This window comes from Mytilus edulis, chromosome 4 (assembly GCF_963676685.1).
Source record: "Mytilus edulis chromosome 4, xbMytEdul2.2, whole genome shotgun sequence".
In the NCBI taxonomy this organism is placed as follows: domain Eukaryota; kingdom Metazoa; phylum Mollusca; class Bivalvia; order Mytilida; family Mytilidae; genus Mytilus; species Mytilus edulis.
In genome coordinates, this window is record NC_092347.1 from 58,276,187 (window position 1) to 58,301,244 (window position 25,058).

At 32.7% G+C, this 25,058-nt stretch overlaps 1 long non-coding RNA gene across 1 annotated transcript; it reads right to left on the minus strand.

Moving 5' to 3' along the window:
• Positions 1–11,635: 11,635 nt before the first annotated feature.
• Positions 11,636–22,535, minus strand: LOC139520067 (uncharacterized). Its single transcript, XR_011663808.1, has 2 exons — positions 21,994–22,535; positions 11,636–12,011 (listed from the first exon to the last, which is right to left on the minus strand). It is a non-coding gene; the product is annotated as an uncharacterized lncRNA (long non-coding RNA).
• Between the last annotated feature and the right edge of the window lie 2,523 nt (positions 22,536–25,058).

Consider the following 25,058-nt stretch of genomic DNA (forward strand, 5'->3'; position numbering starts at 1 on the left):
AGTTGAACACACACATATCTATATATATACAAGTAAAACTAACTAAGAGTCCCCTGTCCTCAGCTCTAAAGACTGTTTTATAAAGGAACCTGTTTTTTTCACTTGGTTTATATTAGAAGGATTTAGTAGAATTACTAGTTTTTGTGTATCAGATGAGGACATGTGGTTGTAACACCCCTCCCCTTTATCATGTGTTAGGCAGCAACCATTTGATTTTCAGGGGAGGGGCTATGGATTTTTTTGGAAAACATAGTTTGTTTCCATTTTTTGGAGAAAAAAATACTTTGTTTTTGACCCTGAGAAAAAAAAAATGTTTGTTTCACCTTCAACTGCCACCATATGTAATGCTAAAATTGAAAGAAAAAAATAGTTTTCGACTTGTCGCCAAAAAAATAGATTTTTTTTCGGCTGTTTTTCGCCGAAAAAAGAAGGTTTGTCAAGAAAAAAAATCCATAGCCCCCCCCCCCCCCCAAAAAAAAATAAAAATCAAATGGTTGCTGCCTTATGATCCCCTTTTTTAAAATGGCTGGATCTGCCCCTGAAAGTGCGATGGTTTTTGCTTTTCAAGTCCGATGATATGACACGCTAACTTCCGATGGCGTAACGCGGATATATATCAGTCATTTCAAAAAAATGTACATTTTTCGGTTATTGTCTATTGTCTGTTTTATTTGTAAGTTTGACATATTTTTTCAATTTAACATAAGAGTTTACATATTGTGCAAGATAGTACATGCAAATATTAGTGTGTAAAAAGTTTCATATTTTTTTTTATATTCGTTGAAGTATGAAAATTCGTCAATTTCCATGCGTTCATTTTTGATAAATAACATTTGCATTCAAATTATCTGTACATAAAACTGCATTTAAAGGTAAACAGAATGATTTTTCTTCATTTAGTAACATCATAATTAAAAATAAATAACTTTCCATGTTTCAAATCATGACAACTTTTATTCCACAGTCACTGGAATGTCTGTTCACCAATGAGGCCCCTCATGGGGGGGGGGGGGGTGGTCCTAGTAATCACATAATCACCATTTTTTTGCCAATATAATCACATAATCATTAAATATTTGCTTATCTTTAGTAATCAAATAATCATAAACTAAAAATACAGTCCTAGGTAATCAAATAATCATGAAATATTTGGCTTAATAATCAAATAATCATTAAAAAAACGGCCAAGTAATCACATAATCACCATTTTTTTGCCAATATAATCACATAATCATTAAATATTTGCTTATCTTTAGTAATCAAATAATCATAAACTAAAAATACAGTCCTAGGTAATCAAATAATCATGAAATATTTGGCTTAATAATCAAATAATCATTAAAAAAACGGCCAAGTAATCACATAATCAAAAACCCCATGAGGGCCCTCACCAATATGTGTCCTTCCTGTTACTATTTATTTGTTTACGGAATAAAACTAGTTTCTCCCTCAAATAACGTCGGGTTTTTATGGTGACGTCGTAGGCGTTGATACAGGACGTAACGACATGGTGAAATTTTTTATGTGGAAAGATTTAGGTTATCAGAATTAAAAGATCGGTAGGTATTGATGTATGCGTACCTTTTTATAATGTCTTTAATGTTACCAGTTGATAGATAATTTTTAATTGCATAAGACTAATGAAACACTTGTTACCGTAACTTAAGCATGGGCCGGAAGAGTAAAAACACTACATCAATTATTAGGGAGCGACTATTTTAAAACTAATTTAAGTTATGCACTAATTTTTCCATCCTGTTACTGTCCTTCCTGTTACAAAGACAGTGGTAACAGGAGGGACAAAAATGGTAACAGGATAGACATACCTTGTAAGAAAACTCAAAATGCCTCTTACATTATCGCAAATAAATTGTTGCACATATTTATTACCGTACGGTATATTAATTCATAAAATGTACATTTGTATTGAGGTATTTCTAGAACAAGTCAAGTGCTACCTTGACTGGTAACAGATGGACAAAATTATTAATTGTGCAACTATTATTTAGAATTCAGTTGCCGATATTACTGTACAGCTATTATTCAAGCGTGTCATATAGAATACGCATTGTTTCTTTTCAATACTCTTTGAATGCTTTACCCTTTGCGATTTGTACTTAAGTGTTTTCTTTAGTACCTGAACCTAATTTGGTTCATTTTGTTCCTTGATGTGTTATTTTGTTCTGCTTGGGTTGTAAAACTATCATTATCATATTTTGCCAACTTTTGTACTGGTTTCTTAGAGACATGATACTTTCTCGTTACAGGCAAATAGAGATATAAACCTTGCGAGACGACAGCAACACTCATGACACAAAAGAATTTCTTTTATTTAAATAAAAAGGGGGGTGCACAACATATAAATTTGGGTATATTATACCTCCGGTTGTGGTTTGAACTCCCCTGCCCTATTCATAAAATAACAATGAAAATCCCTTCTCCGTCACATATGATATTTCACAGCTACCACTATCATACTTAAATGAGATGATATTAGGAGATAAAAATATTAGAACACCAATTTTAGTCTACAGTAGGTGCACATCATGTACGTATGGGTCGACCCATTAATTGATATAAGAATTTCTACCCTTTGATTTATTGCCTTCTTAAAGTTGCAGGTCATTGATATATTTGCCAAGCCAAATATAAATACGCACACCAGCGGTAAATCTGTGTGTATTATTCATTTTTATAAGTTTTATAATGGCATTCCCCCCCCCCTTTTTTTTTGGACGCCTCTGTGCTTTTCTTTGTCACAATCATTGAGAAACGCTGCTACAACTTCCAGAATATTGGCTATCATTCCGAATCCAAATAAAATCAGAGCCTCTTCGTGAACTTATGGAGAGACTTATCCAAGAATGACAAGCCTTCAGTGTTAAAATGTGTCAGAAACTAGATACATGTATATCAGAATCATTGACAATAAGAAAAAATAATTTGAATTTTCGTTCAGTTGTATTGTTGTGTTCTTTAAATTGTCCTCATGTTTTTAAACATATGAAATTAGTTTTGCTTTTTACGCCTATATCTTCAACCTTCTCTAAGACAGTACGATGGGTGGTTGTTCTGGTGATTGATTAGCCTCCAGTGGACACTTAAAGGCATATTCAGGAAGAGAATATGATAAATAAATAAGAACCAACATGCTGAACTTGGTCTTAAAAGCGGTAGTTCACAGAAAGGCGTGTCATCTTATGTACTGATTTTTACGACTTGCGGCAACCAAATCTTACTTCATACTTAGCGAAAAAAAAAAACAACACCAATACCAATTTTTCTTTTGTTTTTGTTTTGATTTGTTTGTTTGACCCGGACAGGGTTGAAACACGTATAAATGGTTCGTGTATAATGTTTAGATACTTATATCTCCCGTTCGTATCCCTATGAAATTCAAAATCCAGTTTTTTGTTATTGATTTTCGTGACCCAAATTATGTTTTGTCTCTACTGTTACCACTTTGTCCTCCCTGTTACTGCCTTTGTTCGTTCCTGTTACCCCAAAAAATGTGTAAAATAATTTTTACAATCAACATAACTGATCTATTGACTATTTTTCCAGTTAGTATAATTGAAAAGGGACATAATAGTAAATTTTCAATGCCACTGTCTCCACAATATTTTTTTAAGAGTGTTTGAAAAATAAGAAATGTGATGATTTTCCTGAACGTACCGACTATCTGCAGATTTTTTTTGGGTAATCTACATAAATGATAAATGTAAATGTGATTTCAAATGAACACTGCTATGCAAATGTGAGCCACACTTTTCATTGGATATTTTCTTTTCTATTATCACTTTTGCTATCAGTTAAAAAAAAGTAATAGGATGGACAAAATCTGACACAAGCTGGCACACAATTTTAAAATAAAATTTTCTCAGGTGTTGTTAAGATTGCATATTTTAAAAAAATATTAACAAATCAATATGCTATTGGTTTTTTAAATTAATTTGCATTTATTTTAACTTTTTTTTGGAAAAGTTCAGATTCCGAATTTGTACTTTATTTTGAAATGACTGATATATATGGTTCAGGCAATGGTTTTCTTTTATAGCTGGGTTTCTATTACATTCTTGTTTGTTTCATTTATATATATCAAGTCGTAGTCTTTCTCTTTTGAATTGTTTAACACTGGTCATTATATAACCCTGCATGCTGCATGAACGGTGACATCCCATTAGTCCGACAACCATTATTCCGACAGCCCACTATTCCGACAGCCCATTACTCCGACAGCCAACTATTCCGACAGCCCATTACTCCGACACCCCACTATTCCGACATCCCATTACTCCGACAGCCCATTACTCCCGACAGCCCACTATTCCGACAACCCATTACTCCGACAGCCCATTACTCCGACAGCCCATTACTCCCGACAGCCCCATAGCCAGAAATTAGTAGTGGTTTTGCTAATTAATATTCATAATATGTAAATGAGAATTGTACCACGTGATAGTACTTTGAACTGGACTGGCTTGATAGGCTTGATATCATTAAAATCTTTAAAACATGGATATTATAAGTTACCCGTCACAGACTCCTTATTTACAATCCCTTTGATATTTCCGTAAAGTTGTCAGGCGGTCAAAATCAAAACAATGAACGCGAATTTAGTGATTTTTTCGTGCTTTCGTGAGTTTATTCTTCTTGAAATAGTGACATTTTAATTTTACGTGGGAACCTCGAGTTCAACGACTACACATACAAGGTTTGGACATGCTTATTCTTTGGAAATTCAAGTTTCATATTTTACCAAAAGAATAAAATACCAACAATCAATTCTAATGTATAAAATTGTAAATGGGCTAACACCTGATTACTTAGCAATACTAAATATTGATGATGTGCAACGCCACAACTTACGATCTGTCTCTAATAATGATCTTTTTGTTCCAAGACCAAATACAAATTTTTATAAAAAATCTTTTCATTATTCTGCAACCAAAGTATGGAATAATTTACCACTCGAAATAAAGAAATGTCCTAATGTGGAATTATTCAAGAAACATAGTTATAATCATTTTCTTGAAAATTATATGCAAGTCAACTAATTTGTTTTCCTCTAACAAAACTATATCAAATATTGTCATTTATTACCCTTTGTATATTTCAATGATTGAATTGTGTATATACTAGTAATATATATTGTAAATTAATGTATGAATGTATGAATGTTAACTGTATGCATGTATTTTGTTTGAGGGCCTCAATGAAAATTAGACTATTTCTAATTGAGTTACCCTCTTTAAATAAAGAATTTATTATTATTATTATTATTATTATTATTATTATTATTATTAACCTGTTTTTGTAATGACCTTGTAAGCCAATTTTCAACACGAAGTTTGCAAATTTGACGTTTCAGCCATTTTAGCCTGTATTTTACACTGCAATGTTAAAAGCCTCTCGCTTCGATTTTTAAAATAGCTCAGGAACCTGTATTTTTGCAACAACAGTCATTATGTTTCGTTTAAATGGTGTATATTGTTGTGTATATTCATTTTCTGCCCCGGCAACCTGTCTATCACTTAAATTAAAATTAAAACAGACATTTTTTCAAAATTCCCTATCATTTTAATGTAATTTCCGTGACCCGTATCCGATTTCTTTAGTATAATATTCAAATAAGCAAAGTGGCGTTGATTTCTGGATATGCCATTACTCCCGACAGCCCATTACTCCCGACAGCCCACTATTCCGATAACCCATTACTCCGACAGCCCATTATTCCGGCTAAGCATATATCTTATGTTTATGGGCAACTTATTTTCTCTAAAAAGACCAAATCCGTACTCTTTAATATTTGCGGTTTTCCGGTTTGATTCCAATTATTCTTTCCATGCGATATATTTGTCTCAGTATATTAGAGTTGATAAACATGCTTATTGCAACTGCTCAGTCCTTTCCCTCGTCCCTCTTTCGTTTAAGTGTCTGGGTATTTTATTTGTCTTTATATTTCATCGTTTGTGTATCCACTGTCAGTCTGTGCTGTTCTAATTCGTTGTTTGTTGGTGTCTTGATCTACATTCTTTCACTTTGATTTTTTGGTTCCCCCTTTCGCGTATCCGGGGAGTGTCCTGTGAGGTTTCACCACTATAAACTACATATATGAATATATCGGAGTTGGGTAACACTACCCCGCCCTCTTTGGTCGGAACACGTTCTACCCCTTGTGTCACTCGTCTGAGTTTTATTTAAATTGATTTTGTCGCAGAAATAAGGGACTAATGTAGCGTCAAAATGAGAAAAACAAAGAGACAAACACATACCGAGACCCTAAAAATAAGAGGACAAATTAATAGGACGAAATATGTGCTCTTACGAAAAACAAATATGACGGACATGAACATTTCGGCAACTTCTATTTAAATATTCATGAGGAAAAGTGATATTGGGCCAGTGACTGTATATGACATAGAAATATACAGTCAACGCACTTAACTGCTCAAATAGAACGAGTGCAGTATACTATAGTAAAAAAATCTAAGACAATGTGTGACATTCTTGTCCCGCTTGTGTCTTTGTTAAATCATCTTATTGTAAAAACTTAGGATTATGTATTTTGAGGCAAACTTGACACTCACTTTTAATTTAGAGATTGTTTTCAAGAAGAAAAATATTTAGATATCATTGATTTTAAGAAAAGTATCGGTGCTCGCCCATTACATTAGGAATTGAAAATGCCAGATACTCCAAAAATCGTATTGTACAGCTCATAAAGTTGAGGAAGATCTAGCGTCATTTTTCAATCGACTTCTTATTACATAATAATTTGAGGGATGAACTCTTTCAGCATATTTCTAGCAATTGTCAGAACTTTAAAAAGTTAGATAAACATGATAAATCTTCGATGTCAACACAAGAAAACTTTACTATTATGGGGAAACTGATGATTTTATTGTTAGTTCTTTTCAATTATGTATGATACACGTCTTGATACTGACTCATAGCAGTATTGTTTATTCAATATTTAGTTTCTTTTCAAGAGTGTCATGAAGGATAAATAAATTGCATTTATTTGATTAATATAACCCCCAAGGGCGACTGGGGAAACAAAAACAAAAACTCTTTGAGGGGTCCGTAGGCGGCCTGTTGCAAGGCAAAATTTCTGTCCCTATCCAGTATACTCTCATTTCCCCGACCATAATCCCGAATGGCCTCTATTATGAAAAGACCTACCTATTTTTTGTATTGTTAATTTGTTCTCGTCCTGAACATGCATAAAATATTTGCCACTGGACGTTAAGCAACCATCAATCAATCAATCAATTGATTATGTCATAAATTATGTACCACATCTTTGATTTTGAATAGCATAGAGAGGAAAACATAAGAAGATAAAGGAAGATGTGGTAAGAGTGCCAATGAGAGAACTCTCCATCAAAATTACAATTTATAAAAGTAAACAATTAAAGGTCAAGGCCTAGGCTTACACCGAACAGCAAACAATAAAGGCCCTCAAAAATTACTAGTGTAAAACCATTTAAACTGGAAAACCAACGGTCTAATCTATATAAAAAAAGTTCATTTCTGCATGATTTTTGTTTTTTCAATACAAGCGCGGACACAGATCAATGTGGATAGTATGTTTGACCGTTTTTTCTGACAAAAGGACTTCTGTTTTCGCCCAAAGGGTTCTATATTAAACTGTGCTTCTTAACAGCTAAACTAAGCCAAACATTAACCATAAGCAGTATTGTTTATTCAATATTAAGTTTATTTCAAGATTGTCACAGAGGATCCATAATTGCATTTATTTGATTATGATAAATTATGTTCCACATCTTTGATTATGAATAGCATGCGGAGGAAAATAAGGTTCATTTCTGCATGATTTTTGTGTTTTCAAAACAAGTGTGGACACAGATCAGTGTGGATAGTAATGTTTTGATGTTCGTCAGTGTAATCTGACAAAAGGAGTTCTATTTTTTCCCATAGGGTTCTTTATTTAACTGTGTTGCTTGACAGCTAACCTGAGCCAAACATTTACTATAAGCAGTTTTGTTTATTCAATAATTAGTTATTTTCAAGATTATCATGGAGACATTAATTGGATTTATTTGATTGCCAAATGATTATGATAAATCCATTTCCAGCAAAATATACACCAAGATACTAGTTGTCTTTGACAATTTCCATTTTCTTATTACAAAAATAACTTTTTGTCTCTTTCTGAAATTCTTCTTCGAGAAAATATAAGAGTTCAGTAAGGATAGTATGTTTTGATGTTCGTCAGTGTAATCTCACAAAAGATGTTTTGTTTTTCCCATAGGATTTTATATTAACCTGTGTTGCTTGACAGCTAACCGAGCCAAACATTAACTATAAGCAGTATTGTTATTCAATATTTAGTTTATTGTCAAGACTGTTATGTGGAGGAGACATTAATTGCATTTATTTGATTATGATAACCCGAAAGGGTGAACAAGGAAACAAAGTAGTGTCACTTGGCCTCTCCTGACAATCAGTAAAACGCTTGCCGAAGTGGGGCGTCCGTTTGGCTGTGTGGGATGTATCAAGTTCGCAGTCACGTTCGGTCAGAATGGGGACGTGAAATCCAATGCCTCGTGTCAAGAGAGTGTCCCGCTCTTTGCACGTGAAGAACCCTTGCAAAAACTCTTTGAGAGGTCCGTAGGCGGCCTGTTGCAAGGCAAAATTTCTGTCCCTATCCAGTTTACCCTCATTTTCCAGTGGCAGTCCAAATTTCCCCGACCATAATCTCGAATGGCCTCTATTATGACAAGACCTACCTATTGTATGTATTGTTAATTTGTTTTCGTCCTGAACATGCATGAAATATTTGCCACTGGACGTTAAGCCACCATCAATCAATCAATCAATTGATTATGATAAATTATGTACATCTATTATTTTGAATAGCATGGAGAGGAAAACATAAGAAGATAAAGGAAGATGTGATAAGAGTTTCAATGAGACAACTCTCAATCCAAGTCACAATTTATAAAAGTAAACCATTAAAGGTCAAGGTACAGCCTCCAACAAGCACCCTAGGCTCACACTGAGAAGCAAACTATAAAGGGACTCAAAATTTAATAATGTCAAACCATTCAAACTGGAAAACCAACGGTCTAGTCTATATAAAAAAAGTTCATTTCTGCATAATTTTTGTTTTTTCAATACAAGTGTGGACACAGATCAATGTGGATAGTATGTTTGACCGTGTTTTCTGTAAAACTTGGTTGGTTGATAATATATTATAACTCAAGCTCCTGTGGAGAGAAGAGTAAACATTACATAATAAACAGATATAACACATTCCCGCGTCTTTCTTTAAACTAAAAGTTAATTGTCTGTTGGCAAAACTTGAAATGTTAATGGTCTATTCCATACGATAATTTAAAATATATAAGAAAACAAAACAAATGTCTAAATTTTTAACATTGTCAATTTGAATGTTTGGTTTCAATTTCATGGTCCTTTCCCAGTACTGAGAACTTTGATCAAGGGATGGAAATCAGCTCCTGCTTTAGTTAAACAATCCAATATCTGGCTGCCGGTTTTAATCCATGTGACTGTGATGTCACAAAGACTAACACTTTCTTTGATGTTAGCTAAATCTAAACACAACCGTTTCTCAGAAATAAGTTTTGTTGAGTGAATGTGTTCCCACAGATTTGTTGTCTGTGAAACACTTGATTGGAATGGAAAAGAAGTTCTGTTTTTGCCCAAAGGGTTCTATATTAAAGGGTTTCTTAACAGCTAAGCCAAACATTAATCATAAGCAGTATTGTATATTCAATATTTAGTTTATTTAAAGACTGTCATGGAGGAGACATTAATTGTATTTATTTGATTATGATAAATTATGTTCCAAATCTTTGATTTTGAATAGCATGAGAAGGAAAAATAAGGTTCATTTCTGCATTATTTTTGTTTTTTTTCAATACCTGTGTGGACACAGATCAGTGTGGAAAGTAGGTTGTGTTTTCTGACAAAGGGAGTCCTGTTTTTCTCCATAGGGTTCTATAGTAAACTTTAGGGGCCAGCTGAAGGACGCCTCCGGGTGCGGGAATTTCTCGCTACATTGAAGACCTGTTGGTGACCTTCTGCTGTTGTTTTTTATTTGGTCGGGTTGTTGTCTCTTTGACACATTCCCCATTTCCATTCTCAATTTTATTTGTTGCTTGACAGCTAACCTGAGCCAAACAATAAGTAATAGCAGTATTGTTTATTCAATATTTAGTTTATTTTAAGACTGTCATGGATGAGACATTAATTACTTTTATTTGATTATGATAAAGTATGTTCCACATATTTGATTCTTAATAGCATGGGGAGGGAAACATAAGGTTCATTTCTGTATTATTTTTTGTTTTTTCAATACAAGTGTGGACGACAGTTTTCTTGTGACAAAAGGAGTTTTGTTTTTCTCTGTAGGGTTCTATAGTAAATTGTGTTTTTTAACAACTAACCTGAGCCAAACATTAAGCAATAGCAGTACTGTTTATTCAATGTTGTACATGTAACATTGACATGGGATTTATTTAATAAATAATAAATATTCAACAAAGATCAAACAAGTGAAAATGCGAGCTACTGCTCACTGATGATACCCCCGCCGCAAGTGGATAATATTAATAGTGTAAAAATATGCAAGTGTTCGGTAAACAGGAAGTTATCGAGTGATGAATCTGAAAACGCATCACACGGTATAGCTGACTTATATAAATCCTGAAACCAAATTTCAGAAATCCTTGTATTGTAGTTCCTGAGAAAAATGTGACGAAAATTTTCAACTTGGCTATCATGTGTAAAATCATACAAGTGTTCGGTAAACAGGAATTTGTCAAGTGATCAATCTGAAAACGCATCACACGGTATAGCTGACTTAGATAAACCCTGAAACCAAATTTCAGAAATCCTTGTATTGTAGTTCCTGAGAAAAATGCGACGAAAAATATTCATGGGACGGACGGACTGACTGACGGACTGACGGAAGGACAGACATAGGTAAAACAGTATACCCCCCTTTTTTTTTTTTAAAGCGGGGGTATAATTAAGTACATGGATGTAAGCAATTTTAGGAAACCATACAGACTTCAAAAATGAGGAAAAGCCTTCTTGGCTGTAAACAGCCCCCTTACATGAAAAGTATGTAACAATTCAATCGAGAAAGGTAATGGCCTGATTTACAACTAAATTACAGCTTTGGGGACCCCATCCCCTAAATGAGGAATATCCCTTAATTTGCTGTTGTAAAAATGGAAAAAAGAAATTGTAGCCTTGATAGCTTATAAAAGGGGGGGGGGGATTTTCAATAGATAACTTGCACTATCATTTTCTTTGTTCAGTGGACCGTAAAATTGAGGTCAAAACGCTAATTTGACATAAAAATAAGAACAATTGGACTTCAACGTCATCAGAAACTATGCCGTTCGGGTGTTTTATTGCTGTCTGATTGGTGTACACCTCGTATCTCATTGTATTATACACTAAAATAGAAAGTTCTGTGAAATAAAGATGATATACAAATATACCAAATTGAAAGTCTCTCTGTAATTTACAACCATTTACTTCTTGTTTCATATATGCAAAAAAAGTTTTTCTCATTTCAACACTGATCTTAAGATTTAGGGAAAATGTTGACAAAACAACAAGCATAATAATGTTATTTCTTTTTTTTTATATACAAATTTCATTTTAAAACAACATGCATTTTCATTTTTTTAACATAACATGTCTGTTGACACAATAATCTGAATTTGAATTGTATTATATTCTGAAAGTAGTTGTGGTTGAAAAATAAAAATATACACAATAGTTTATTCCAGGTGGTTTAGTTACACTTCTTGAATACACCACTACTATTACTTCACGTCTGTTTATAATGTTTAAGAGTCCTCTTCTGCATATAATTGATATTTGTACTCAAGGATTCCTTCATACATTTGCACAAGTGTGTCCTCCTAAGATGTTGCTCCAATGATAAAATCCTGTAATGCACACTTTAAGCAATCAGACTCTTGGAAAACTTCCTACAGTTCCTGTAATATAATAAAATCCACATGTAATGTTTGTTTCTGTAGTCAAGGTTCACACAAAAAAGATTACATCAAATTAATCTCCAATGATTTACCAAATTTATAATTAGGAGAAAACTATACTGTATTTTAAGCTCGAACTCTGACATGATCAATTGGTGACTTTGTGGTGATTTCTAGTAAAACCCAGACCTAGGTTTTTTACTAGTACTTTCCCAATGGGCTAGGCATTGCAATACTTATAAAACCCAGGTTTTTGAATTACCAACCCTGTTTCAGGACATTTTATAGCTCACTATGCTGTTTCAGTTTTGCTCATTGTTAAAAGCTGTACATATGATCATTTATAGTTAGTCAGGGGTGGATCCAAGATTTTCTGGTCAAGGGGGCGCAAAGTATATATACGCCGAGCGGGGCAAGGCTAAAAAAAATTTTGGAGGTAAAATTGTTCTGGGACAATATTTCATTATGAAATAGTGTCCTTGTCCATGAAATTTTCATATAAAATATTGTCCACAGACATTATTTTATAATGAAATATTGTCTGAAATATTTATATGAAAATTTGTCCGACAGACAATATTTTATGTTACACCTGTTCTGCGGGAACCCCGAGTTATGATGGCAAGAATTCCTACAAATCTACAACAATCTCCTAACCTACGCACTGCCACTAAAGGATACATATTGCATATATGAGTGAGTTTATAAAGCTGCAGCCCCACAAACAGAAGCTGAAGATCTTGTAGACATTTTATTTAGCTTCTGTGTTCCTGTGCAAACCAATCTACAATCAAGACACAAGCACTTGTTGTAAAATTATCAATATAGCAATATCAGGTAATAACTTAAAGGGGCACTAGCTGTCAAATTCATGGTCACCGATTTGACTCAAATTCTCATATTTGATTTATAACAATGTAAAACATTTATCCAAACTACCAAAAGTCCAAAAAAAAACCAGTTTATAGCGCATAGGGTAGATAATATGTAGGTTCGTTTCGTGTGAATTTTAGTACAGACGCCATCTGATTAACTATCGATTTGACCTCAGATGACCATATAAGCGATGTATACATATGGAACGCCATGACTGCCTTATGTTAATGATCAGCATTATATGCAGTGCTCACACCATTATATGCAGTGCTCACACCATTATATGCAGTGCTCACAACATTATATTAAGTGCTCACAACATTATACGCAGTGGTCCAAACATTATACGTAGTGGTCACAACATTATATGAAGGGGTCAAAACATTATATGAAGTGCTCACAACATTATATGAAGTGCTCACAACATTATACGTTTTTTGTTGTATGATGAGATTGATGTATGATGAGATCATTCGGTAAACTTCGTTTTTTAGCGGAAATTACCGAATCCATAATTGGTAAATTACGGTAATGTCCAGCAAACAAATTTAAAAAGTTATTAAAGTCATGTTATCATAAGGCAGTATACAATATTTGAAACTGATTGAAATAAGTAAGGAAAAGATGAAACTAAGAGGTGAATGATTGGAGTAGTTCTGTTCGTCGTAAGAAATACGAATGGCAAAATGTGAGTTAAATAATAAAAAGTTTATTTAATGAAATATCGAAGGAAAATTTGTATGATATATTTCTCGAGTTCATTTCCTACTGAAGAACTTGGCAAGGTGCCACTTTATAGTCCGTACTCAGTTTTAAAAAGCTTAATTACCTTTTAAATAAAACAGTCAGCTTTCTATAACACATAAGTGCCATAATACGCTAGCTTATATATGTCATGATAGTCATTTTTGGCATCAATTTTCAGAATTTGGCATTTTTAAATGAATACGTATCTAACGATATGGAAAATTCAGTTTAAAGCATTTCATTGTAGGTGTTTAACATAACTTTACATCAATTATTCCATTTTTTTTACAAGCTTTTTAGCACGCCAAGTAGTTTGTCTTCTAAATATGATCAGCAGTCTTATATAGAAATATAAACTTTCATAAGAAAAATTTACCCTTTCAAGACCCAGTTTAACATTTTCATTTAAAGTTATCATCTCTTATGAAAACTGATTTGTGGGGATGAATAAAACGTTTACTACGTTTGTTCGTGAGTTTGCACGGTTAATATATATAAAAAAGTGGTATGCTTGCCAATGAAACAACTTTCCACAAGAGACAAAATGACATCACAGAAATTAACAACTAAACGGCCACAGTACGGCCTTCAGCAATGAGCAAAGCCCATACCGCATAGTCAGCTATAGAAGGCCCCGAAATGATAAACGTAAAACATTCCTAATTTATGTACAAACAAACGATCGAAAAACTAACATGTATATAACACATTAACAAACGACAACCACTGAAATAAAGGCTCCTCCTGACTTGGGACAGACACATATATACAGAATGTGGCGGGTTTTAACATGTTAGCGGGATACCAACCCTCCCTCTAACCTGGGACAGTGGCGTAACAGAACAACATAAGAACGAACTATGAAAATCAGTTGTAAAAGGCTTAACTCACCAGATGGGTACAAATATAAATACATCTAACAAGAAAATAGAGTGGACGTGGTCGGGTACTTGTATATCCCAACAACAAAAAGACACTATGAGTACTGATCTGAGAGTACTCGCAGTTACTGACAGCTAGTTCAAAGCCACTAACAACTAATAAAAAAAAAACCATGCATCTAAGTTTTGCATTTAGGTAAAGATTGAAACTGTGAGTAAAAAAGAATGATTTACTATTATTGGATAGTAACGATTGTCCATGAAAAAAAGAGTCATTTTCAATGCTCTTCAACTTTGTACTTGTTTGGATTTATAAATATTTTGGTATGAGCGTCACTGATGAGTCTTATGTAGACGAAACGAGCATCTGGCGTACTAAATTATAATTCTGGTACCTTTGATAACTACTTGACCTAAATTAATTCTGGTTAAGGTACATTAAGATACAAAATATAATCAACTACAAGTCATAGAAGAATACTATCTTTTAGATCGCACTTCTTTGATGACAATGGACCTCGAAAAAAGATTCAAATTTGTGTTTAGGTCCAGATGATAGCAACAACACATAAAAGAGGAATGCTATTTGTTGCTGAGCACTTCTTTGATTTTATTTAAAGTCCACACAATTTTTTTTTTTTGTAACAGAAGCACAAAAAAAACGATACTCGTTATTATGTCAATATATAATTGTAATATAATTATATTAATGGAGAACTTCTAGTATTGTTTACTGTGAATTCTTCTCGTTGTTGTTATTGGCGTTCTAATTCTTCTCACATACAAGCTTGTCTATAGTCTGGGGATTTCTGTTATTTTTGCTACCAATTTTTTTTCCGTATCCCATGTTAGGATCAATGTAAAAGGTTGAAAATTTCATATCTGAATATTTTTTTCGTTATCTGGAAAGTCACTTTTGACGACGGATCTTGATTGTTTCTGTGGGGCTTCTTTCTCATGGATATGGTTCACTCACGGGGAAAAAATGGAAAATTGTCGAAGCTAATTTGACTTTTATGTATAGCATAGTCCGAATTATATTCTTAAAAGAATTTAAATTCACAAACTAGTTATTTTGCACCAAACATTGCTGTGACATGCCTTTTTAAAATATGATTGAAAATCGTAAATGTTTAAGTAAAATTCTATTTGCAATTGCTGACCAACATTGATAAAAAAAATTACAATGAACAGTATACTTCTGACAGATATTTGGTTCTCCTTGAAAATACTGGGTCATCACATATCTTAATTACAATCCCGAGTAATCTAAATATATTTATTATTCAGAAATTCACAATATATATGTGTATAAATCTACATGTTTTAATACGACTGCAAAAAAAAATGAAAAATATAATGGTCGTATAAACGTCACGCACGCTGTTCCTACAACCCCTATGATTTAAAACAATATCTTCGAAATTTCCTCCGCAACACAAAATAAGATGTTAACAAACACTAACCACTATAAAAACTAATTCAGTATATGTTTTCCTTTATGTTCTTATAGCTCTTGGTCATATGCTTAGTAATATCTAGTATACTTGCGGATTAAAACAACAAAGCTATGTCACGGAAAAAAACGGATGTCCAACGTTACATTTTTGAACAACTGTTTTATCTCTTATGTATAGTGATCCTATTTCTTATTCTCTGATCTTCCCGAAACTTGGCAGAAGCAACGAAGTGTGTCAGTTCTTGGTTAACTTAAAGCCGTTCATCTGTCGAATTTCGTTTGACTCGGTGGCTGCATATTAAAATTGAGAATGGAAATGGGGAATGGGTCAAAGAGACAACAACCCGACCAAATAAAAAAAAACAACAGCAGAAGGTCACCAACAGGTCTTCAATGTAGCGAGAAATTCCCGCACCCGGAGGCGTCCTTCAGCTGGCTCCTAAACAAATATATACTAGTTCAGTGATAATGAACGCCATACTAATTTCCAAATTGTACACAAGAAACTAAAATTAAAATAATACAAGACTAACAAAGGCCAGAGGCTCCTGACTTGGGATTAAGCTGGAATAAGAAAAATGTCCAATGACGTTTTTCGTTGACTTAACGGCTGAAAGGTAGTTTTATAAGTAGACATAGCTAAAAATGTCTAAAAAATATGAGATAATTATAACATCTACCGAAAGAACAAACAGTTGCCTGATTGTTCGTGAATTCAAAAATTGTAGATTCTATAAAACCATCTCTTCACAGTCGTTTTTCAAGCGGTAGCCATTTCATTTGTCCAAGCAATTAATGCGGGTTGTTTACCTGATATTTCAATAAGTAATTTATAATTTACCAAAACAAAAGTTAGATACACGAAAAGAACATAAAGTCTAGATTCTTTTTTTATTAACTGCATGTTTGGGTCTTACAGGAATAAAATGCTACGAAACATTACAAAACGGTAGCCATTTTGTCCAAACGTCGAAAAACGTCGAAAAATCCAAACAAACGCTTTTTTTTTCGACGTTACATGTGCAAAATTTGTTCCATTGTATATTCCTGATACTTAAAACGAGTCGCGTGGTGAAATTAAAAAAAAAAAATGCTGGTTGTCGAAAAAAACCCCACGGTGCATGTTGTGCATGAAACGGAGGTAACTGAAAGACTTATCAGAAACAGCGACAAAAACAGTTTCATTGAATTAATGCAATCCCGTATTATACGGACGATTTAGGAGAAGATAAGTACATTTTAAAAGCAAGCAACTTCAAATGACTGGGAAAATAATTTTCAAGATCGGGTTATAATAATTTTATTAAATGGTTGTATTTCGACAAGTTATGTGTCAAGCAAATTTTTAATACAATTCAATTCAAATTAATCAAGGGTAAATATGTTTTTATTTAGGGACGACATCAAAAGTTCAATGTAGGATAAAAAACTTAATTTACATAGTTTTTTCACTGAGCCCCCCCCCCCCCCTCTTAACTTAATTTGGGAAAAATTGATTTACCTATATAGATATATGTAAAATCGATTTTTAACAAAACTTGCAGCAATGTTAACCCCCACCCCCAAACTATTTGATTTAAGTTTTTTTTTATCCTACATCGATCTTTTGATGTTGTCCCTTACGTGTCGGATATATTTGTATAAGGGTTGAATCAAGATATGAAAAATTTACAATGTCAGATGATATGCACCATGCAATTTTAGCAGCCTGCGATTAAAGTTTTGTTATAATTCATTTATTGAAAACCGTATACTTCTGTCCCATTTTTTCTTCCTTCAAGTGCATTACTTACAACAATACAACATTTTAAGGTGAATTAAGGGTAAAAATTATTTAATCGATTTCCACAACTTGAGGTAAATAAATTCATGGTAAATAGACATCACAAAATTAATAGAGACAGATTTAGAATCAACCAACTACATAAAAAAAAGCAAATGAAACTTGCTAATTGAATAAATGTACGTCAAAATTTTCAGAAAACGATCTTTGACGTCGTGGTGGTGTAACGTCGTGTTGTAGGAACATCGTGCGCAACGTATATTGCTATCACGTCGTCGTCGTCAGCGTCGCCGAAGACAGATGTTTTCCGGATAATAACTTTTATAAGTAAATAGAAATCAATTAAATTTTAACACGGTTTATAACCACTAAAGAAAGGTTTGGATTGATTTGGGGGGTTATGGTCTTAACTGTTTAGGAATTAGGGGCCTAAAAGGGGGTCGAAATAAACATTCTTGTAGTTTCCAGTCATTAAGTGTATGAATCTCTCTGAAATTATACCACAAGTTTCCAAACTACAAAAGGGATGGTTATGATTTGCTCGGAGGGGTAGGTGGGGGAGGTGTTATGGCTCAAACCGCTAAGGAATTAGAGGCAAAAAAGAGGGGGAAAACAAGGGTTTCTTGGTTATTAATCAATTAAGACAATTTGAAACCAGTGTAAGGAAGGTAATCCAAATATATTGAGGTAATCCAGACATGTTTGATTACCTCCCTTACACTGCTTTAAAATTATGTGTAAAGATTTTTTTTCCCATATCAGATTTCAGAAATTAAATAGAAAAAAAGTGGGGATACATTTTTCTCTTCTTGAGGTTGGGGTCAGTATGCAACAGCATAATATATTGCACAAAAAAAAAAAAAAAGGAGGGTATTTTTTTAATTTTTGGAGGGGGTGGGGCAATTCGCAACAGCATATTGCAAAAGCAAAAAATTAAGTATAAATTCAAATTATATAACCAATTTTTAGTTCTTTGACTACAGTTATTCTGTAGTTCCATATATACATACATAAAGATATGAATAGATTAAACCAACACGTGCAATTGGATTTTTATAGGTCTGTGTGATTTTATTTTATAGATTCAAAATATGTTTCTCATTGTTTTCAACCGTATAAGAATGCTTTCATATGGATCGAATAAGTAATCAAATGGTTTACCGTAGTTTCACTTTCATTGTTGACATTCTTTTTCTTTAAAAATAACCAGTACACGTACAATGCATGCATTGTCAATCTTTAGCTTGGGGTAAAACTGAAGTTCACATGAATACGGATTTAATGAGGTCGACTGATGCACTTGCAAATGAATTAGCAAATATCAATGTTTCTTTGCTAAATTTGACAAAATTGAACTATTTTGGCTGCTAAAAGCGAATTATTATTTCACTATTTCACTTTCATTATTGATTTAATGTAACAAAAAAAATCTTACTTTAGATTTGTTATATATCTCGTAGCTAGTACCCCTTTAACTAAAACCTTGAAAGACATGATACTGGTAGTTGTGACATAAAGAAATACAAGAACACCACATTAAAATAAATCATTTGTTTTGCACATCGCTTATATGTCTAAGTCAATTGTACATGATTTCAATAATGTGAATTTTAACTGCCTTACTTTAGAATTACTTTAACACTCCATTACACCAGCCCTGCCAAACTTGGTTAAGAGTTGACAGATCGACGGGCGGACCGACGGACGCAAAGTGAGACGAGGCAGATCACAATTGATCACCTGACCAATACTAGTATTATGTTTTGCTAAAGAAAATTTCTAATTTTACCAGCCATTTTTAATTGTATATGTATATATCAGCCTGCGGACTATTCTCCTCAATATTTTCAGTAAATACCTTTACATGCGTTTTGTGTTTCAAAATGGATAAAGACAATGGAAGTATATGCTTTGTGCCAAAAAAAACGAAGAAAGTGATGCGGTTATTAGTGATTGGGTAACGCTTCAAACTATTGTGGATTAAAATCAAATGTGTGTTCAGCTCTATTCGATTTCATTGTGGATTAAAATCAAATGTGTGTTCAGCTATATTCGATTTCATTGTGGATTAAAATAAAATGTGCGTTCCGATATATTCGATTTCATTGTGGATTAAAATCAAATGTGTGTTCTGCTACATTCGATTTCATTGTGGATTAAAATCAAATGTGTGTTCCGATATATTCGATTTCATTGTGGATTAAAATCAAATGTGTGTTCAGCTATATTCGATTCATTGTGGATTAAAATCAAATGTGAGTTCAGATATATATATTAGATTTCATTGTGGATTAAAATCAAATGTGTGTTCAGCTATACTCGATTCATTGTGGATTAAAATCAAATGTGAGTTCAGATATATATTAGATTTCATTGTGGATTAAAATCAAATGTGTGTTCAGCTATATTCGATTTCATTGTGAATTAAAATCAAATGTGTGTTCAGATATATTCGATTTCATTGTGGATTAAAATCAAATGTGTGTTCAGATATATTCAATTTCATTGTGGATTAAAATCAAATGTGTGTTCAGCTATATTCAATTTCATTGTGGATTAAAATCAAATGTATGTTCAGCTATATTCGATTTCATTGTGGATTAAAATCAAATGTGTGTTCAGATATATTGGATTTCATTGTGGATTACAAAGATGATATTGTTATAGCAGCTAATAATGGTAAGTTTTATAAATATTATATTTTAAAATGCAGTCCTCTGCTATTAGTTTCTTGTCTTTTAGGTTTTATTTCTTACAAGGTGAATGATTAGAAGAATGGACAAACTTTCAAAGTACAAAACTAACATGGTAAAAGCTCACATGAGGTTTGAATTGCACATTATGAGCATTATGTTAGATTTTTGTGGGCACATATGAACTACCAAACTGCACACGTTGAGCAATCTGATTTGCATACAATTATAAGGAAATTGACATGAACCTTTTCGAAGGGAGTCTTATCCAAATATTGGAAATTATCTATATAATCTGCCTTTTGCTCTATAACAAGATTGATATGTATCCATGTATGATATTTCAGCATTATATGTTAAAATTGGTTTTATAAGAGAATCAAAAAGATTACAGGATACATTAAAAGGGAAATTTCCAAAAAAGGCTGCATGGGTTTTTAATGAAAACAGCTTTCCTAGCTATTTTGGCTAATCTGTTAAACTTGCATTTTATAGATTTCCATTATTTTTTATCAGAGTGCCCAGAAATTTATATTCAGTAACGTTATCAATTTTTTCATTATTGAACCATACAATGTATGGTTCCAGTTTTGTAGGTCTTTGTTCAATGATCTTTGTTTTTGTTTTTTTAGTATTTAGACATAACTGCCATTTTTCACAGTAATTTGATAAGTTATTTAAGCTATTTTGAAGACCTTCTTTACTTTTGGATAAAATTATAAGGTCATATCGTAAACAAAAGACTTCCTATAACAGAATTTAATATTCTCAAGGGGTTTGAACCTTTATGGTCAAAATTTTCAACTATGTCATTAATAAATAAATTGAAGAGTGTTGGACTAATACTATCCCCTTGTTTTACTCCTCTGTCAATGGGAAAGAATCTAGAATGTTTATCATTATATTTTAAAGATGCTTCAGTATGAATAAACTGTTGTTTTATTATTTCAAACATATGTTTCCCTACACCCATTTTAGCTAATTTATAAAGCATTCCAATTCTCCAAAGGGAATAAAAAGCCTTTTTAAGATCTACAAAACAGGCATAAAGTTTTTTTTTTTTTTTATGAATATATTTATTAATCAAAGTTTTAAGGATAAATACACTGTCTGCAGTTCTATGATTAACTCTAAATCCAAACTGGGCATTAGTTATTTTTTTTCCATAGTTTTAATCATTCTTTGATTTAAGATACTACTAAATAATTTGGATATACAGTTGATTAAATAAACTCATCTGTAATTGCTTGGATTACATTTGTCACCAGATTTATGTACTAAAGTAATGTATGCTGAATTCCATGAAGTTGGATAGTGTCCTGTTTTTAACATAAGATTAAATAGTTTAGCATATGCTGGACTACTAAATTTAATTACCTCGTTCAACACACTAATTAAAGGTTAAGTTATTTTATAATACATTTAATTTCAGTGCAAGTAATAGGCATGTCTGTCTCCGGGTTGAAAGAAATAGTATCTTCAATATTTTTCAGCTTTTGCTCAATTTTGGTTTAAAAATCATTATTTATTTTTGAAAACTTACCTTGATTTTGGAAATGTTTAATTGTGCTTTTACTGTCCTTTAACATTTCTTTTAAATCATCATCTCCATCTATATTTTTGTTTTCTAGTGATTTTAGTATTTTCCAGTATTCCTGAGGATTTTTATTCATCGAATCTGAAAGTTTATCAAAGATTTTGTTTTTAAATTCTATTTTTTTTGTTTTGTTAACTTTCTAAATGATTTGAATAAACAAAAATATTTATGTTTCAGCGAACAGTTAAAGGGATTTTGTCTTAATTCTTTTTCGACTGCATTTATTGACTTATAAATATAAGCCCTGAACCCGATTATTTTTTTCCAACTAAAAGTAGAGGCTCTTAGCTCTAAGGCAGTAACCATTTTGATTTTCGAGGGGAGGGGGGATTGGTGGCTATAATTTTTTTGTAAAATATTTTTTCCCCATGCAGTTTTTGGAGCAAAAAATAAATTGTTTTTGACCTAGAGAAAAAGAAATTGTTTGTTCAGCTGTCACTATATGTAATGCTAAAATTGAACAAAAAAAATTGTTTTCCACATGTCGAAAACAAAAAAGATTGTTTTTCGCTGAAGGCGCAAAAAAAAGTAAAAAGTTAGTCCAGTAAAAAAAAAATCATAGTTCCCCCCCCCCCCCCCTGAAAACCAAATGGTTGCTGTCTTATGAGCCTGTGTTGCTCACCTTGGTCTATGTGCATATCATAAATGAAGGACACAGATGGACCCATGACAATATTGTGTTTTGGTGATGGTGAGGTGTTTGCCTGTAGATCTTACTTTACTGAACATTCTTGCTTCTTACAATTATCTCTTTCTATAATAAACTTGTCCTAGTAGACTGAGTTGTATACAAAATTTATGAAAATTGTTAAAATTGACTATTAAGGGCAATAACTCCTGAAGGGGTCAATTTACCATTTTGATCATATTGAACTATGACCGAGGGGAGGTCAACACCAATACAGACGGACAGACATAGCCACCTATACCACAACAATATATCCTGTGGTAAATTCCCAGTAACTAAATAATATGGTATATATATATGCAAGTTTAATAACAAATGTACATTACTTCAGACACATTGACAAAGTTAGCTACAAAGTTTAAACATATAAACTTTAAACACAAGTTCTCCAGAATTTAACTGATTCAAGACTTCAAGAAATTCACATCCTTCCAGTATCACAGCTGATACACAATCTCCCAGTTACTTGACCAACTGACCTTTACAGTTGCGGATCCAGGAATTTTCATAAGTGGGGGCCCACTGACTGACCTAAGAGGGGCGCTCCAGTCACGCTTCAGTGATATCCCTATATAAGCAACCAAATTTTTTCCCAAAAAGGGGGGGGGGGGGGCTAGGCCCCTGCCCCCCCTAAATCCGCCTCTGCTTTATCATAGAGTTTAATTACTCTTTCTCTAGACAAACAAAATAGCCATAACTAATTTTATTACCCTACACCCCAAGACACTGTTTCTGGTCTTATCACATCTGACAAATCCACTTTGACTGCAGATAATAAAACTAGCCATTTGTCAAATTAGCCTTGCAGTCATTAATTTTCTCTGTACACAAATTAAGTTATAAAGCCAAACTAACTAGAGGTCAATATTTACAAAACATCCAAATATTACAATATTGACTTTTTGTACAGGTCTTACTTTGCTGTATATTATTGCTATTTACAGTTAATCTTTATCTATAATATTCAAGGTAATAACCAAAAGCCGCAAAATTTTCTAAAAATTTCCAATTCAGGGGCAGCAAACCAACAATGGGTTTCCTAATTGGTCTGAAAATTTCAGGGCAGATAGATCAAATGAACAATTTTATCATGGTTATATTCGCTCTAAATGCTTTGGTTTCTGAGATATGAGCCGAAAACTGCATTTTACCCTATGTACTATTTTTAGCCATATCGGCCATCTTGGTTCACAGACAAGGTCAACGGACACATTTTTTTATACTAGATACCCTATTGAAAATTGTGGACAGAGAAAAAGAATGATTTTTTTATAACCTCTTTCAAAATGACTAGTACTAGTTTTCTAGATTGAACTGTTGCACATTTTGTCAGATTATTAACAGCTGACTAAGCAGTATAATTGTTCTGTTATTTGATGAAGGTCATTATAAAAGTGGCATATAAGTGCTTATATCCACTTTATTTGAACGTGACTGATCATGATTGTTTTCTTATTGGCAATCCTACCACATCTCCAATTTATTTCTAAATTCTAAAAAAAAATTAATCTGCTATTTAAATCTGTTAAGGTGGCTCGTGGGTACAAAATTTCAGCTGAGTATTAGTTATTACTTTATGATATGTTACAAAAATTAACCCAAAAAAACGATTTGGTTTGGCCCCAGATGACTTTTAAAATGTTCATATCATTGAAAAAGCTCCAAATTATCTCCCCTTTGGTGCAAAAATGCCATATTTTGGCATTAAAGTTGAAATATTTTTTTCAACTCCTCGGTGACCTAATTTTTTTTTATTGTTTTCAAATAAGCAGTACATAAACTAAATAATTGTAAAATTTAAGCCATTTCTGTAATTAGGTTATTTTTTTATTTCGATATTACCTCTATTCTCCTATTAGCTCAACAGAAAAAAAATAAATAAACAAAAATGTATATGCTTCTTCTGGCGGCAGATTGTTAGCTTAAATGAACGGTGACCCCATTTTTTCATTTAATCTTTCTTTTCAGTATATATTAATAAAGTTCATTTATAAAAAAATAAAGCGAAATCCTATATATATTAGAAAAAAAATTGATTACCCAGGAGCCCCTTAAATTCTATTTATAAACAAAAAAATGCATACAGCTACTTTTGCATCAGCCTGATTATAGGTAACTATTTCCACACCAAAAATATGTATCTACCGGTACTTTTAATATTCAGTACTATTTCGTAACTTTAAAATATTGTAATATTTAGGTACCGGGCAGTACATGTATTTTACAGTACTTGATTTGTACTACAGTTGTTTTATTCATGTCATATAGTACATTGTTACAATTTTTCAGCTTTTTGAAAGCTTGTCTATTTTAAATCTCTTAA